Source organism: Lutra lutra, chromosome 3 (assembly GCF_902655055.1).
Source record: "Lutra lutra chromosome 3, mLutLut1.2, whole genome shotgun sequence".
Lineage (NCBI taxonomy): Eukaryota > Metazoa > Chordata > Mammalia > Carnivora > Mustelidae > Lutra > Lutra lutra.
This window is the reverse complement of record NC_062280.1, coordinates 187,297,265-187,314,049: the sequence shown is the minus strand read 5'-3', so window position 1 is coordinate 187,314,049 and position 16,785 is coordinate 187,297,265. Positions and strand designations below refer to the sequence as shown.

The following is a 16,785-nucleotide window of genomic DNA, read 5'->3' as shown; positions in this document are numbered from 1 at the left end:
GCTCACGGGATCCAGAAAAGCAAAGCGGTATTAAGAGTCTTTCCGTTCCCCCTCCTGCATTGTGGCTGACGTGGCAGGAAAGAATTCATTTTCTTCTGAGTTTAATCACACTTCAGTCAGACTACAAGAAATAGAGTTTGAGTATTCATGTTAAAATTCTATTCCCTCAAACAACTGTGTCTGAGGAGAAATGAAGAAAAAGCCAGATAAGCATACAAAAGTGACACGGTCAGAGTTTGCGATCATTTGCTAAGACAGGCTTATGGATGTACTTAAATGTACCGTTTGCAAAAATTCAGGCCCCAAATCACTGTTGGCAAGTACTTTTCTACATGGTCAGCTGGCTGAGGGAGTGACACTGAGCAGTCTCCATTCTGCATAGACAGGGTCCATTCCCATTTCCCTTCATCTGTTGTCTCAAAGGCAGTCAGGAGCGGTGTCTGCACACCAAGCATTGGCGAGGCAAACAACGAGAGGGTGAAGTGATTGGGAAAATCACAACAGCCTTCTTCTCAAGCCTTCGGAGAAGAGGATGAGAATCCAAGACCCTCCTGTGTCTGCCTGAGTGAGAAGAGAGAAAAGAAAACAAGGTACGGAGTGACCTTGGAGATGTTTTCCTTTCCAGTCCCTAGCCTGGTCCTTAAGGCTTCCAACTGAGACAGGAGAACAAAGAAGTTACTTCGTTTTTTTGTTTTGTTTTTAAGATTTTACTTATTTATTTGACAGACAGAGATCACAAGTAGGCAGAGAGGCAGACAGAGAGAGGGGGAAGCAGGCTCCCTGCTAAGCAGAGAGCCCGATGCGGGGCTCGATCCCAGGACCCTGAGATCATGACCGGAGCTGAAGGCAGAGGCTTTAACCCACTGAGCCACCAGGCGCCCCAATTACTTTGTTTTTAATACTAGGTCTTTGGAAGCCCCTTCCGAGGACTCAGGATATCCTTGGTTTTAAGCCAGGCCTGGGTGAGGGATATCTATTCAATAAAGTTGTGTATCTGATGCTTTTCTTTTTCTCTTTTAGCTCAGGGCATGTACAGTTTCTTGCCGGCTTTGCCCTTAATTTCTGGGCTGCTGGAGGTTTTGGTCATATGGGAACATGGCTGGCTTCACACCATAGCCCAAGAGCCACAGTTCCCCGTCTAATTTCTCCTCCCTGACCCAGTCCACATGGTTTCACCACCGAATACACCCAGACTACCAATGGGCAGAAATTTTAACAAAATCCATGTTTTCCACAGCGTGCACACACCCAGCTATACTTCAGGCTCGCAATTCAAGACTTCATCAGCTCAGTATGGAAGCTGGACGCAACGTGTGTAACAGGTTACAAATGGGCAACAGTTTGTGTTTTCGCATTTCTCACCCCCTCACCCCCCTCCCCCCGCAAAGCCATCCTTCCTAACTGCTCCGTATCACACATTTTCCCAGAGTGATGGTAATGAGAATGAGCAGACAGAGCTTTTGTTAGGCAGACTGAGACACAGATGATCTTCATTTTCTTAAGCCTTAAGGGTGGAGCGCTTGTGTGCGCGTGCACCCACACACACGCACGTGTGTGCAGCTGTGTTAGTCACAGTGCACCACATAGAGGGGTCTGTGGGGAATGTTTGTTGAGTGGATTGTTGAAAATATTTGTTGGATACTTGGCACGGAACTAGCAAGGAGCTGTAGCAGATGTGAAACGAGAAAACCGTGGATAGGACTTTGATGTCGGGCTGAGGATGCTGGGAACCCCGAGCAACCCTGTAGTCTCACAGTTAATGGTTCTTTATTAACTATAACTTAGGAAAGTCGCTCAAAGCCTTTGATGAATAAATGCTTAAAAAATAGGGGAATGATTATACTCTGCATAAAAATACACTAAATTTACAAATGCTGAAGGCACTTCATTCGTGGATTACCTCAGCTCAAAAGCTGAACCACACTGTGCCTATAATTAGCAATACTGTATCGAACACTTAAACATTTGTTAAGAGAGAGTCTCTTGTTAAGCATCCTTAGCACCATAAAAACAAACAAACAAATGTATGTATGTTATTCATAACAATTTTTTAAAAAAGCAAGTTACTGCTGGAGTGAGTTACACCTGTGTGCTAAGTATCTTAACCAGTAGGGATCTAACAAGACAAAGTTAGTACATGATTTCTGGCATACAACTGGAAGAGGTCTCAAATATTCTGGTTGAAGGACCAACATCCTAGCAGGAGAGGGCCTTGTCGTCATAAATTGTATTTTGGTGACAAAGGGGGGATTATTTTCATCAGAAAATAAAAAAAGACCAAAACTGGTGCAAGGTTGCCTCAGAAATATTTCTCAGTGACACCCCAAAGGAAGCTTATCCTTAGAGAAAGCTGCAATTCTTTTGATGAATTACAAGTGGAAGGATTCCCCTTAAAGATGTTAGAGACTTTCCAAGTCCCACATACAATTAGCTGCAATCATGTAATCAGTCATCTCCAAATGTTATCCCACCTAGGCTCATAAAACTTCTTAATGATTTTGTCAGGCAACTCCACCCAAGGGAGTTTCTGCCTGAAGAAAGTAGTGAGGCAACAGACATACGCTAAGGATCTTCCTAGTTAAGGGACTGAAATAACAAGCAAAAAACAATTAGCACATATAATCAGCACTTTGGAAATCGGCCGTCTTTGCGGTTTTAAAATTCTCCTTTTAAAGATTTAGATTAACACCGTACTGTCACATTTACCTTTCAAAGGGATAGAAACAGAACTTTTGTGTTATAGGATTTTTTTTAATCATTTGTTTTCATTTATAAATTGAGGTTCATAAATGTTTCTCACTGGATAATTAATTGCTCCCTTTTCATGTAGGTAACAGGAAGAGAAAGGAAAATTCTAGTCTCTAGGATTTTAGCATCTATTTTTCTTACTCTTTTTTTCTTATAACCTCAGGGCTCCAAAAAAAAAAAAAAAAAAAGAATAGAACAGAGACCAACTTGTAGTTCTGATTGATTGACAATCAGATCTATTGCTGGTTTATGCTCAGAATGTGTACCTGGAAATTTGGAAGAATTTGCCTCATACAATCAAACAAAAATCAGTTGCTACCCTGATTTCATTAACTATAATAGCATTTATTACAGTGTCACTTCTACATCTCAGATGAAGCTTTTATCTCAAAATAGAATGTGTCCTCATCTCTTTCTGAGACCTGTTTCATCGTAAAGCAGCTGCCAACACTCATAAAAGAAAAAAAAAAACTCTTTAAAACTCTGAGGCTATATTTAGTACACAAAGCCTTTGTTGAATACATTACCATATTCTTTGTCAAGCACTTGGTTCCAACATACAAGGTGAATTTAAGAAAGGTACACTTTGCTAGATGAAGAGAGAGAAATCGAGAGGGAGAGAGAGAGAGCATGCGCCATGGTTCACAGAACCCAAGGCACTACTGCCAAACCCAAGAAAAATGCTGAAAAAAAAATCACAGAATGTTAGTGCCAGAGGGATCTTCAGTCCCCTAGTGGAAAAATTACCAAATGCTAGGGCAGGAGGGGTCTTAAAGAGTCACCTAATGCAATCATTCCACTCTAGAGATGAATGGATTGACGCAGAAGCTGAGAAAGGTAATGTGTTGGCTACTGTGGGTTTGAAATATGGTTAGTGCGACTGGGAGATGAATTTTCAATTTTGGTTACTTCAAGTTTCAACTTCTATTTCAATAGGCTCCTATGGCTAGTACCTGTTGGACAGGTTGGAGGCCCTTTCTAGATCTTTCTTTTCAACTGGGTTTAAAGTCCTGGCCAATGGATTAAAACTTAAACTAAAATAATAATAATAATAAGAAGAAGAAGACAAAACTAATTCAAAATTAACGAAATCCAATGTACTATATGCTGGCTAACTGAATATAGTAAAAAAAAAGTGGAAAAAAATTAGCGAAATCCTCAAAACCTTCTGAAACCATCTGCGAACACAACAGGCATTCCTAGGGAAAGTGATCAATGAAACAAAGCCCTAAAACATCCAAAAACATTTGTGAGGACTTAAGTTCTGCCCCAGGAGGTGCACAAAGGGTGAGAAAAAGGCAAAGTGGCTGCAGGGACCAGCCAGGGAACACACTTCCCATTCTGACCTCTCAGCCAGCAAGAACTCTGCCTGAACCGAGATGGTGTGAAGGAAAGCTTGTTGAGATGTAATTGATGCTGAACAAAAGGGGAGCCACGGAGCAAGATGGCGAGGGAGGTTGGAAAGACCAAGAAGATCATCCTGTCCATCTCCTTTGCACATCACGCTTGGGATCGATACCAGGAGGACGAGTGGGCAGCGGACACTAATCAAGTATATTGGATTTTTATCGCTATGTTAGTAAGTTGGAGTATGACCTTGGGAAGCACCCTTAACTGGTTATCTTACTTTCTTCGTGGGCTTGAAGAAATGGTAATGAGACTTGGTTTCAGGTGCTTGGGGAAGCGTAAGATGAAAGTGTAAGATATCATCATCACTTGTTCCTTTTTTCCTTTTCTATCAGGCCATAATTCTCTCTCCAGTTAATAAGACCAATCACTTTCAAACCACAGCCTAGTGTCTTGTTATAGAATCGTTCTTTGAAAACAGTCAGGCTTAATGCTTTTTTTAGCTTCTTTGGAAATATAACAATTGGAGCTAAAATTAGTGTTGTTCGTGTACTCAATAGAAAAGGCTTTACAATATTTAAAAGAAGGAGCAGAACTATGTGAGGAAGGTCCACAGAATCTAAAGAAGTAAATGTGAGTAAATGTTGAATTAGGAACACTCTGAACTCTTCTTAATTAAAGTTCAAATGATTGTGATTCTGGAGGTATAATTGCAAGTTACTGTAATTTCTTTCACTTCTACTATTTTTCTGCACGCCAGAAAATTTGCTTATTTTCTAACTTCAGGGTTACTCTGGAATAATTATCTTCAAAAAGCCGTTGTTGTAATAAACCTGTGTCTTATTTTCCTATCCAATTTTTCCCTACCTACTTTTTATTATTTTTTTTAAAAGATTTTATTTATTTATTTAACAGAGAGAGAGATCACAAGTAGGCAGAGGCAGGCAGAGAGAGAGGAGGAAGCAGGTTCCCTGCTGATGTGGGTCTTGATCCCAGGACCCTGGGATCATGACCTGAGCCGAAGGCAGAGGCTTTAACCCACTGAGCCGCCCAGGGGCCCTCCCTACCTACTTTTTAAATTTCATCTATTATGAAAACTATACAGTGCTTGCTATATATCCAACACTATTCTAAGCACTTTACAAATGTTTGGGCTTTTACTTAACACTGTTAGAAGGCAGGTGCTATTCTTACTTCCAACTTATAGGGGAGGAAACTGATGCCAAAGGAGATGAAGGATCTTCTCCTAGCCCTGATGTTCTTCATGGCCAAGCTGGGGAATGCGACAGCCAGACTGGGTCTCTCAACCACTAGGCCACGCTACTTCATTTTCTACATATGCTTATGTCAGATTTAAAACTAGTCTTTGTAAAATTAATTGGCTTGAGAGGCTTTTTAGTAGGCCACATTTTCCCCCCTCTGTGTTGCTTGCCCACGTTCTGTGCCCCTACTCACTGCATTTCCGAAGAGTCTCATACACGTGAGTCTCATACATGAGTCACTTGTCTCAAAAAGAGCTAAATTGCCACTGACACAAGGACCTTATGGGGAGAAAACATCAGTAGCAGTCTCTGTGTGGTGTGGCTGTTTTTGTTTATTTGTTTTGGGTTTTTTACTTCATCGTTTCTGAATTGTAAAGGACAGAAATGGAACGATGGCAGAATAAAAGTCACAGGTGTTAGAGAGCCACAGAAGAGGAGAAAGAACGACAGAAGGAATGAGGAAATGGAAGAAAGACACAACACCTGTCAGCTTTGCAGGGCCTCCGAAAATGTTCAGTTCTCACAGGACAGATTTAGTAAGTGCTAATTATTTAGAGTCAGCGACTTGAGTGGTTAAAGCACAGGTTGGCCTTCAAATAAATATACCTTATTCTCCCCAAAGCAAGTGGTCTTGGATGAGGCCACTAGCCAGTGAATGCTCTTTTGTGAGTTTTATTCACAGCATGGCAAGGACAACCTGAAGCAGAGAGAGTAAGTCTCCAGTGGGAATTCCACAGACATCCCCTAGGAGAGAGATGGGTGTGAGGGCAAACGCCCTCCGCCCCCTCTGTGCTGAGCAAACCCAATGTGAAAGCTGAGAATTTGCATTCCCACTATGTCAATATTTAGAACGATTTGAACACCTCCTTCCCCTCTCACTTGGTGGCATATACTTAACGATCTACACATGAGGATTGCAAGCAATGTGACTTCGATCTCGTCAGTTCAGGTATATATGCACTACATATATACACAGTTCATTTTCTTTCAGTTTTATTGAGATACAATTGACATGTATCACGTACAAGTGCAAAGTGTACAGCAAAATGGCTTGACTCACGCAGATTGTGAAATGATCACCACTATCATTTTAGTTACTTAGTGCCCAACCTCTCATACAGATACTATAAAAAAGAAACAAAAAATTTGTTTTTCCTTGGGGTGAGAACTCTTAGGAGCTACCCTCTTTTCAACCTTCCTGTTAGCTATTTGTGGTGTTAACTCCCGGCCTCATGCTTGCATTCCAACCATTAGCACTTAGCTATCTTACAAGGCGAAGCTTGTATCTTTGACCACCTTCCTCTACTTCCCCTACCTCCATCCCCCAACCTTTGGTAATCCCCGATCCCATCTTTTTCTATGGGTTTGTTTTTGTTGTTGCTGTTCTGTGTTTTAGATTTCACATATAAGTGATAGTGAATCCCTGATATATATTAAGAAAAAGAATACATCATGAGCACATATGGTTTGTCAGGAAATGGAAGATTTGTTTACCATTTGAAAATGAATCAACATACTTTACTATGTTCTTTAAGTGAAGGAGAAACAGTATATGATCATCTCAATAGGTGAAAAAAATAATGACAATATTTAATACCATTCATCACTTAAAAATTCCCCAAATCGACAGGTGGTTTTGATAGCAGCCTTTCAGTACAATTCACCACATTAATAAGTAAAAGGAGAAGAAAAAAAGTCATAAATTCTCTCAAAAGGGGATGAAAATTGTGATAAAATTGAGTTGCTCATGATAAATATTACCAATATGCTAGAAATAAAAGGGAGCTTCCTGAACCTAATAAAAAGTTACACCCCCCAAAAAAGAGTAGTTCCAAAAATCTAGATCAAAAACATTCCTAACAGTAAAATACTGGAAGCAATCACTTTAAAATCAAGAGCAAGAGAAGTATGGCCACTGTCTACTTGAATGCAGGCTGTGTTGGAGGTTCTTGGTTATGTAGTAACATCAGAAATCAAATTTTAAAATATAAGAACATAGAATGGGAAAAACAAAAAAAGTCATCACAGGTGACATAATTATCTACACAAAAAATCCAAAATGAATAAGAGATATTAATTTAGCAATCTGTCTAAAAATAAGATCAATATACTTAATCTATATGCCATTAGTGACAATTGAGAAAATGTAATTTTTTAAAAATACAGCATTTAAAATAATAGAAATATACAGCACCTAGAAATCTAACAAATGATGTAGGCCACTATGGAAACAATTTACAACCTTACTGAAAGACCCTGAAGTCCTAACTAAATGAAGAGATAGAACATGTTCGGGGACAGGAAGGCTCCATACCATAAGGTACAATTCTCTCCAAATTTATCTAAAGATCTATACCCCATTCTTTTTTAAAGTAACTTACCCAGGTGATTCTAAATGTGCATTGAAAAGCAAAATCACAATATAGACTGCTGAAAAAAATAAATAGTTGCAAAGACTTGCCCCACAAGACCAATTTAAGACAACAGCAACGAAAACACTGTAGGATAATTACAGAGATATCTAAAACAAAACAAATGCCCATGAAACCAAATAGAGACACCAGACAGTTGATTTATGACACAGATGGCAACACGAATCTCTAAGAACAGAGATGCCTCTTCAAGAACAGGCTTTGGGACAATTGGTTGGTGTCATGAGGAAAGAAATGAAATTTGCTTTTTAAATTTTTTTAAAGAATTTTATTTATTTTTATTATTTGAAAGAGAGAGAGACAGCATGAGTGGGGTGAAGGGCAGAGAGAGAAGCAGACTCGATCCCGGGACCCCGGGGATCATGACCTGAGCTGAAGGCAGATGCTATACCTACTGAGCCCCCCAGGCGCCCCAAGAAATGACATTTGAACATTACATTTCACACCATCCACAAAAATAAATTCTACATGTTTTAAGTATAAAAAGTAAGCCTTTTAAAACCTTTAAAGGAGGGGCATCTGGGTGGCTCAGTGGGTTAAACTTCTGCCTTTGGCTCGGGTCATGATCCCAGGGTCCTGGGATCAAATTCCACAAGGGGTTCTCTGCTCAGCAGGGAGCCTGCTTCCTCCTCCTCTCTCTTTCTCTCTGACTGCCTCTCTGCCTACTTGTGATCTCTCTCTGTCAAATAAATAAATAAAATCTTTAAAAAAAATTTAAAAAACCTTTAAAGGAAAATACAGCATATTTAAAAGGAACAAGCAAATAAACAAGTGTATTAATAGATAAATTTAATAACTTCAATTAAGAACTTGTATCATTAAGATAGTCTAAAGATGGTGAAAGATAAGCTACAAAGGAGGAGAGGATATTTACAACATATGTAATTGATAAGGTATCTAAAATATGTGCCGAAATCCTAAATGTCAATATGAAAAAGACAAATAATTCAGTAGAAAAATGAACAAAAGATGTGAATAAACATCTCACATAGTGGAGAACATAAAAAGATTTAAAATGCTCAACTCAGTTATTAATCAGAGAAACGCAAAATTAGATCAAAACTGGATCACAGGGGCGCCTGGGTGGCTCAGTGGGTTAAGCCTCTGCCTTCGGCTCAGGTCATGATCTCAGGGTCCTGGGATCGAGCCCCACATCGGGCTCTCTGCTCAGCGGTGAGCCTGCTTCCCCCTCTCTCTGCCTACTTGTGATCTCTCCCTCTCTCTCTCTCTCTGTCAAATAAATAAATAAAATCTTTAAAAAAAAAAAACTGGATCACATTTTACACTCACCAATTTGGCAAAATAAAGGGGCCTTATGCTATCAAGTTTTGGAAAGTATGTGGAACAACAGAAAAGTTCCCTTAGTGTTAATTGCTGCCAACTCACTGGAAAGCAATTTGACATTATCATATCCCTAACATGGGTGCACCCTGAGAATCCGCAAGTCTGGTATACAATGGTACATGGACAAGCATGTTGTAAACAGCAACTATTAGCAAAATGCTTTAAATAGCTCCAAAGTTCATCCACAGAAAAGTACATACACAAATGAAGGTAGCACGTGGATAAATCTTAGAAATGGAGCATAACAAATAGCATGGAGGACATGGGGAGTTAGAAGAAGGGAGTTGGGGGAAATTGGAAGGGGAGGTGAACAATGAGAGACTAATGGACTCTGAAAAACAATCTGAAGGGTTTGAAGAGGTGGGGGGGTGGGAGGTTGGGGGAAGTAGGTGGTGGGTATTAGAGAGGGCACAGATTGCATGGAGCGCTGGGTGCGGTAGAAAAACAATGAATACTGTTATGCTGAAAATAAATTTAAAAAATGATAAACAACAACAACAACAACAAAACATCTCTAAAATGACTACATTGAGTATAACACCATTATGTAAACTCAAAAGAAAAGCAACATAGTATTTAGGAAAACACACATATTTTTAGAACTTTCAAAAACAAAAAATGATTTTAAAAAGTCAGAGAGTAGTTACATTTCAGGGATATGTAAGAGCAGGATGACCACTCAAGTAGCTTCATCAATACTGGTAATAATCTTGACCTTAAATTTGGTAGTCAGCTTATGATTCTTTGTTTTTTTAACTTATTTGATTCAAAATTTTTCTATATTCAGGTTAAGCAAACGATACTATATTTCTGTAATTCAGAATAATTCTATTATACTATTCTATTCTATTAGATTATGTGTATATTTGTAATATATATATAATATATATTATATATATTATATGTACTATATGTAGATGCATAGAACATTATTTTGTAAAGAGAGAGGATACAGTATACAATATACATACAATATGTATCTAATCTGGAAATCAGCTTTTATTTTTTATTTTTTTAGAACAATCCATTTTATTAGGATGTACATGTACAAAACAACACTTATATTTTGAAAACATAGATCTTTCAAATGAAATTTCATTTAATTTATAGTGATTCTAGTCAATTGTTTGAATAAACTATCCTATTAAGTTGCAAAATACCAAACTATTGGTTCATGGTTTTACAATCTTACATCTCTAGATTAGACAGTGAAATTTCTATCACATAGAAAGGCCCACAAAGTTGTTAATCTGAAACCGAAATTTTTTTAATTTTATTTTTTATTTTCAGCGTAATAGTATTCCTTGTTTTTGTACCACACCCAGTGCTCCGTGCAATCCGTGCCCTCTAATACCCACTACCTGGTTCCCCCAACCTCCCACCTCCCGCCACTTCAAACCCCTCAGATTGTTTTTCAGAGTCCGTAGTCTCTCATGGTTCACCTCCCCTTCCAATTTCCCCCAACTCCCTTCTCCCCTCCAACTCCCCTTGTCCTCCATGCTATTTGTTATGCTCCACAAATAAGTGAAACCATATGATAATTGACTCTCTCTGCTTGACTTATTTCACTCAGCATAATCTCTTCCAGTCCCGTCCATGTTGCTACAAAACTTGGGTATTCATCCTTTCTGATGAGGCATAATACTCCATAGTGTATGTGGACCACATCTTCCTTATCCATTTGTCCGTTGAAGGGCATCTTGGTTCTTTCCACAGTTTGGCCATGGTCGCCAAACTGTGGAAAGCTTTTATTCTTTTAAACATGATAGTCAATAAAATTTGTTGCATTACAAGTGAAACTGATGATGCACGTTTGTTGGTTACTTGAATTTAAATTAAAAAAAATTGTTGCATTAGCTATGATTAATTAAATGCCCTGTTCTGTCCCTTGCCTCTTCCAACTTCTGGTAGCCACCAAAATGTCTCCATTCTCTGTCTCTTCTCACTGGCCTTCTCGTCTGTGTCTTTAATTTCCCTCTGCCATTCTTGTATAATGACAAAACTGGATTCATGGCCCATAGTCCACAATGATTTCATCACAACATCTGTAACTTAATTATGGCCGCAAAGACCCTACTTCCAAATAAAGTCCTACTCATAGGTTCTAAGTGGACATATTTTAGGAAGAGGGGCACCATTCAATCCACAACCGCAGGTCACCTGTACTCATTTTATTTTAAATATTATTTAAAAATCTGAGATTACGTTCACAACATACGATGAGGGAAAAAAACAGTTGGGTGATTTCCTTACTTCAAATATAGACAACATATACACAGATGTGTGGAAAGGGCATGGCAAGATTATGTTTCATTTTTTTTTGTGTGAGAAAATAGCAGGTTTAATTTTACATTTTTCTGTATTGCTTGAAGGTGTTCCAATGAGCCTCTATTTTTTTTCTAAACACAAAAAAATTAAGCTCCTTTCTTTTTAACACTAAAGTGAGGTTGACATGTCTCTTTTTTGTATTTTAAAATCCTCACCCCATTTCAACTCAGGTTGACAAAATTTTAAAGGACGCTAATGATAGTATGCTAGGCTATGGCTGGCCTCCTGCCTGTTGGGCAAAGTTTCCAGGCTTCCTTGGATGTCTTCATGGTTAATTGAGTCCTCTCAACAGAAAGCAGGGGGGTCAGGCTCAGATCTGAGTCCAGGCCAGTGGAGCACTTCTTTTAAAAGTAGCTTCTTTGTTTTTATTTTTGCTCGGTCAAATACATACAGGGAATTTTAAAAGCATTATCTCATTAACAATAACACTCCTGTGGATATAATGGTATCATGAATGAGTTACTGGGATGAAGTATGTGTCCATGCTTTTGTCCTTACTTCACTATTAAAGACAGACAGGGCACTGAGTGGCTTGTCAAGGCCACCCATAGAGGAAGGGGTAGTCTAGGGCTGGTCCTAACATGATGACCACTGGTCCTGGACCACTGGAGGTTGCAGCAGAGAAATGCAATATTTCTTATCATTGCTATATTTCCTTGGGGTGTGTGCAGATGAAGTAGTGTGTATAGAAGCAACTTGCAAAGAATAGTATTTTAGTTGGGCCATATAACTATCACTTTGGGATTTTTATTTATTTAAAAAAATTTTTTAAATTTATTTTCAGCGTAACAGTATTCATTGTTTTGGCATCATACCCAGTGCTCCATGCAATCCGTGCCCTCTCTAATACCCACCACCTGGTTCCCCCAATCTCCCACCCCCCGCCCCTTCAAACCCCTCAGATTGTTTTTCAGAGTCCATAGTCTCTCATGGTTCACCTCCCCTTCCAATTTCCCTCATTATTTTTACCACCTGCCAGCCTTGAAATGTGTGGTAACTGCTACAAGTTTTCTCTAATGGTACGAGGATAATTTAAATATGTAAATGAAGTAATTGGGAAATTCTGATTATTTCAACTGTCTTCCTATGACAGTTATGGCATTTATTATAGGCAAAACACTTGTGGGGGATTTTGTAGTTACTAAAAATTCTCTACACAAAATTATATCTTCTTTGATTTCATTAGAGAATAGTATACTGATTGCCAAGAATTTAGGTTTGGTTTATCCTCATGCCCATGGATTAAGGTAATTGATTAATCAGTTTATTTGTTCACTCTTGATTATGATATTTAGGGATACTATGAATTAAATAATTAATGTAGCAGCATAAAGCTAAAGAGAATGGAGAAGATGAAAGATAAAAGCAGAAATTAACTAGAAAACTAAAAGACCATAGATCTAAGTAAGCAAAGGTGCAAAATATACAGAATTTTGAACAATCTGATAAAAAGAAGAAAATACGAATAACAGAAAAGTGGCATTACTACAGATACAAAGAGGATATTAGAAATTATAAGAGGGACACATGTGTGGCTCAGTTGGTTAAACATCTGCCTTTGGCTCAGGTCATGATCTCAGGGTCCTGGGAACCAACCCTGTGTCAGGCTCCTTGCTCAGTGAGGAGTCTGCTTCTCCCTCTCCCTCTGCCCTCACCCTTGCTCATGCTCTCTCTCTCGCTCTCTCACTTGCTCTATTCTCTCTCTCTCAAATAAATAAAAATATTTTAAAAAGGGAAAAATTGGGGAGCCTGGGTGGCGCAGCCATTAAGCATCTGCCTTCAGCTCAGGTCACGGTCCCAGGGTCCTGGGATTGAGCCCCACATAGGGCTCCGTGCTTGGCGGGAAGCCTGCTTCTCCTTCTCCCACTCCCCCTGCTTGTGTTCCCTCTCTCGCTGTGTCTCTCTCTGTCAAATAAATAAATAAATAAAAATATTTTTTTAAAAAAAGGGAAAAAAATTATAAGAGTATTCTGCACAACCTTACCCAAGTACATTTTAAAATACACATGAAAGGGACAATTTTAAGTGAAAGTATAAATTACCAAAATTAAATCAAGATTTAAAATATTTCAGTGGATGAATGATTATAGACAAAATTAATGTTTAAGCAAATATCTCTCCCTAATTTGAGACTGCTAACACAGATAATTTTACAAGTGAATACCAAAAGAACCTAAGGCAATGAAAAACAGCTATCTTACTTAAACTATTCCAAAGTTTAGAAAAAGATGGAAAATTTAAAATTCATTCTACAATGCTTATATAAAATTGATTCCAAAACTGGACAAGGAGAGCTCTCATGCACACACATACATATACACACATGATCTAAAATAAGTCTCACTTATTGTGCAAGAATCCTAACTAAAACACTAACAAGTAAATCTAGCAGTATATTAGTGAATTAGTAAATAAACATATACATTTATAAGTATATACATATGTGTGTAATAATATATCATTATATGTATGACAAGACATATAAACTTTATATATTGTGCTTATTTTCATTTAACACTTGAAAAAATATCTTGACTTCTTAATCATCTTGAACAATAGTATTTTATTAGTTGCATAGTATTCCACTGAAATCCCAATTGAAGGCAAAATAATTTATTTATATTGAACACAGAGCATATTTGCAGTGATATTAGGGAAAATCCAAATGCTTGCCAGTTACTCATTTTATGCTAGTTTCAGTAAATCCCCAAGCAGCTGTGGAATCAACTGTTAATTTTCTGTCTCAGTAAGAGACCAACATAGCAGGGAGAGAAGGTGGAAGTGAGAGAGAATTCCAAAGATCTGTGGAGCTGAAAGTATTTAAATATCTTGGCTATTTATTTCCTAAACTAAGGGGTAACAGGAGAGGCCGGGAGTGGGAGAGGTCAGGAATTAGAGGGAGGGCACTGAATGCCAAATCAGAAGAAGACAAAATGTCAAGAACTCACTGGAACAGGGTACTTAGTGCCAATTCAAGTCTACTGGTTATTCCACAAAAGTAAGAAAAAGCATGATTATTATTATTCATTTCACAAACTTTTTAAAAATTTGTGTCCAGTTGACATACATGTTACGTTAGTTTCAGGTGTAAAACATAGTGATTCAACAACTTTATGCCTTAGGTTGTGCTCACCATGCGTGCGGCTGCCATCTGTCCCCATACACCACTACCAAAATATCATCAACTATATTCCTTCTGCTGTGGCTTTTAGTTCCATGGCTTAATCATTCCATAACTGGAAGCCTGTATCTCCCACTCTCCTTCAACCATTTTGTCCAACCTCCCACCCCCTCCCTCTGGGAAACATCAGTTTGTTCTCTGTATTTATAGATCTGATCCTACCTTTTGCTCGTTTACTTTTTTTATTATGCCACTTACAAGATAAATCATATGGCATTTGTCTTTCTTAATCTGACATATTTCACTTAGTGTAATACCCTCTAGGTCCGTCCATATTGTCATAAATGGCATGATCTCATCTGTTTTTATGGCTGAGTAATATTCCTGTGTGTGTGTGTGTGTGTGTGTGTGTGTGTGTGTGTGTGTGTCTGTACCATATCTTCCTTATCCATTTGCCTCTTGATGGACACAAGTTGCTTCCGTATTGGGCTATTATAAATAATGCTGCATAGGGGCACATATATCTTTTTGAAATAGTGTTTTGGTTTCTTTGGGTAAATACTCAACAGTGGAATGATTGGATCATATGGTATTTCTATTTTTAATATTTTGAGGAACACCCATACTGCTTTCCACAGTAGCTGTACCAATTTATGTTCCTACCACATATTCTAAAATTGTTATTATACAGAGAAGATCAGCATAGCCCCTGCACATTTCATAAACCTTTTTAAGTTTCTACTATAAGGCAGGCAGAGCTATAGGTAGGACACAGTCACTTAATGAAGCTTGAAAATTTACACTGTAATGAATGAGACCAGACAAAACATTTATGCAAAAGAAGGCATACAAAAGACTATATAAGGATTGGATGAGAGACATTGGCAAACTAGCTTAGCTCCAGGTAGCTATATATAAGTACATGAGTTAGACTGATTAGTCCCACATAGGATTAGCTATAATTAATTAATCAGCCAGGATCCAAAGTTTTTCCTCTGTATCAACTCAATCACCTTTTCATAACACCCCATACTCCTGGATCACAGGGATGCAAAGCCCTGACCCAGCCCTGCTCAAACAAGCATTGGGTCCCCATTCCTCCATCCTTAGTGATTGGTCCAGGAGAGGATACAAGATCCAACCAGGATTACAGAAATCTTGTCCTGGAAGTTGTATGTGGGTTTTGTAAGACACAAGTTCTCTTTAAACTCTGCTAAACAAAGCAGTTGGAAATCTGGGGATGCCCATGACCATCTTTCTTGCCATATGGAGAGCACTTGTTTGCAACAGCAGAGGATGAAGTAAACAGAAGAGTGAAAAGAGACAAGCTATGATGAGGGATGGATCAAGAAACATGCCCTGCATCTTGTGTGAAGTGGGATACACTTAGCACCTTCCCGTTTATATGAGATAATGACTTTGGCTTTTGCATTAGTCAAAATTTCTGACTCTTGCAATCAAACACCTCCTGAATATATCTTCCCACTATCTACCTTGTTCCTTAGAGACTTCTGCATGTGAAGAACACATAATAGGCTAGCATCACCATTTTTTGATTACAGCATCTCCAGTGGCTCTGAGTCTCAATCTACTTCAAACACCATTGGACCCTTGTCATTACCCAGAACCGCGCCACTATAAAATGCTATCCCTAATAACCCAGCTGTTCTTATTGCAGAGATACACATATTTATTAGTGCCTGGATCATGCAAAATTAATAGTGACAGATTGAATTAATAGATTAGGTGTTATATGAGTTTTAATTTTTTTTCTTATTTGGGATAGTAATATTGAAAAAAAGCTCAAGTGTTCAATATAATTTCTAGCTAAACATATGGCATGTAAAATAATAGATCTTGTTAATGATTTTCATTGCCCCTATTTTAAAACACATGGTATTCTTATATATTGATCAGTCTTTAACCAAAATAGACAAAAAGGGAAAAACCATATCATTCCAATCCTGCCGAAAACTAAATATAATTGATCTTTTTTTTCTTCACATTTCTTTTAGCCTTATGCTTCTTGTTTAGGAAGCATATAGAATTAATTGAATGTGATGAGCTACCAAAATGTTCTAAGATAGCACTGGGATAATAGAGAGGTAAAGAGCTGGGCCTCTGTTAATCATAACAACATCCCACTTAAAAGCTGGAACATATCAGCAATCTGCTGTTGCCATATTGATTTCACTTAGCCCTT

At 38.2% G+C, this 16,785-nt stretch overlaps 1 protein-coding gene and 1 pseudogene across 1 annotated transcript in view; one reads left to right on the top strand and one right to left on the bottom strand.

Moving 5' to 3' along the window:
* The window catches only part of HS6ST3 (heparan sulfate 6-O-sulfotransferase 3), a 660,413-nt gene that overhangs the window by 63,802 nt on the left and 579,826 nt on the right, over positions 1-16,785 (bottom strand). The window lies entirely within an intron of this gene.
* LOC125096641 (uncharacterized) lies at positions 15,233-15,322 on the top strand (annotated as a pseudogene).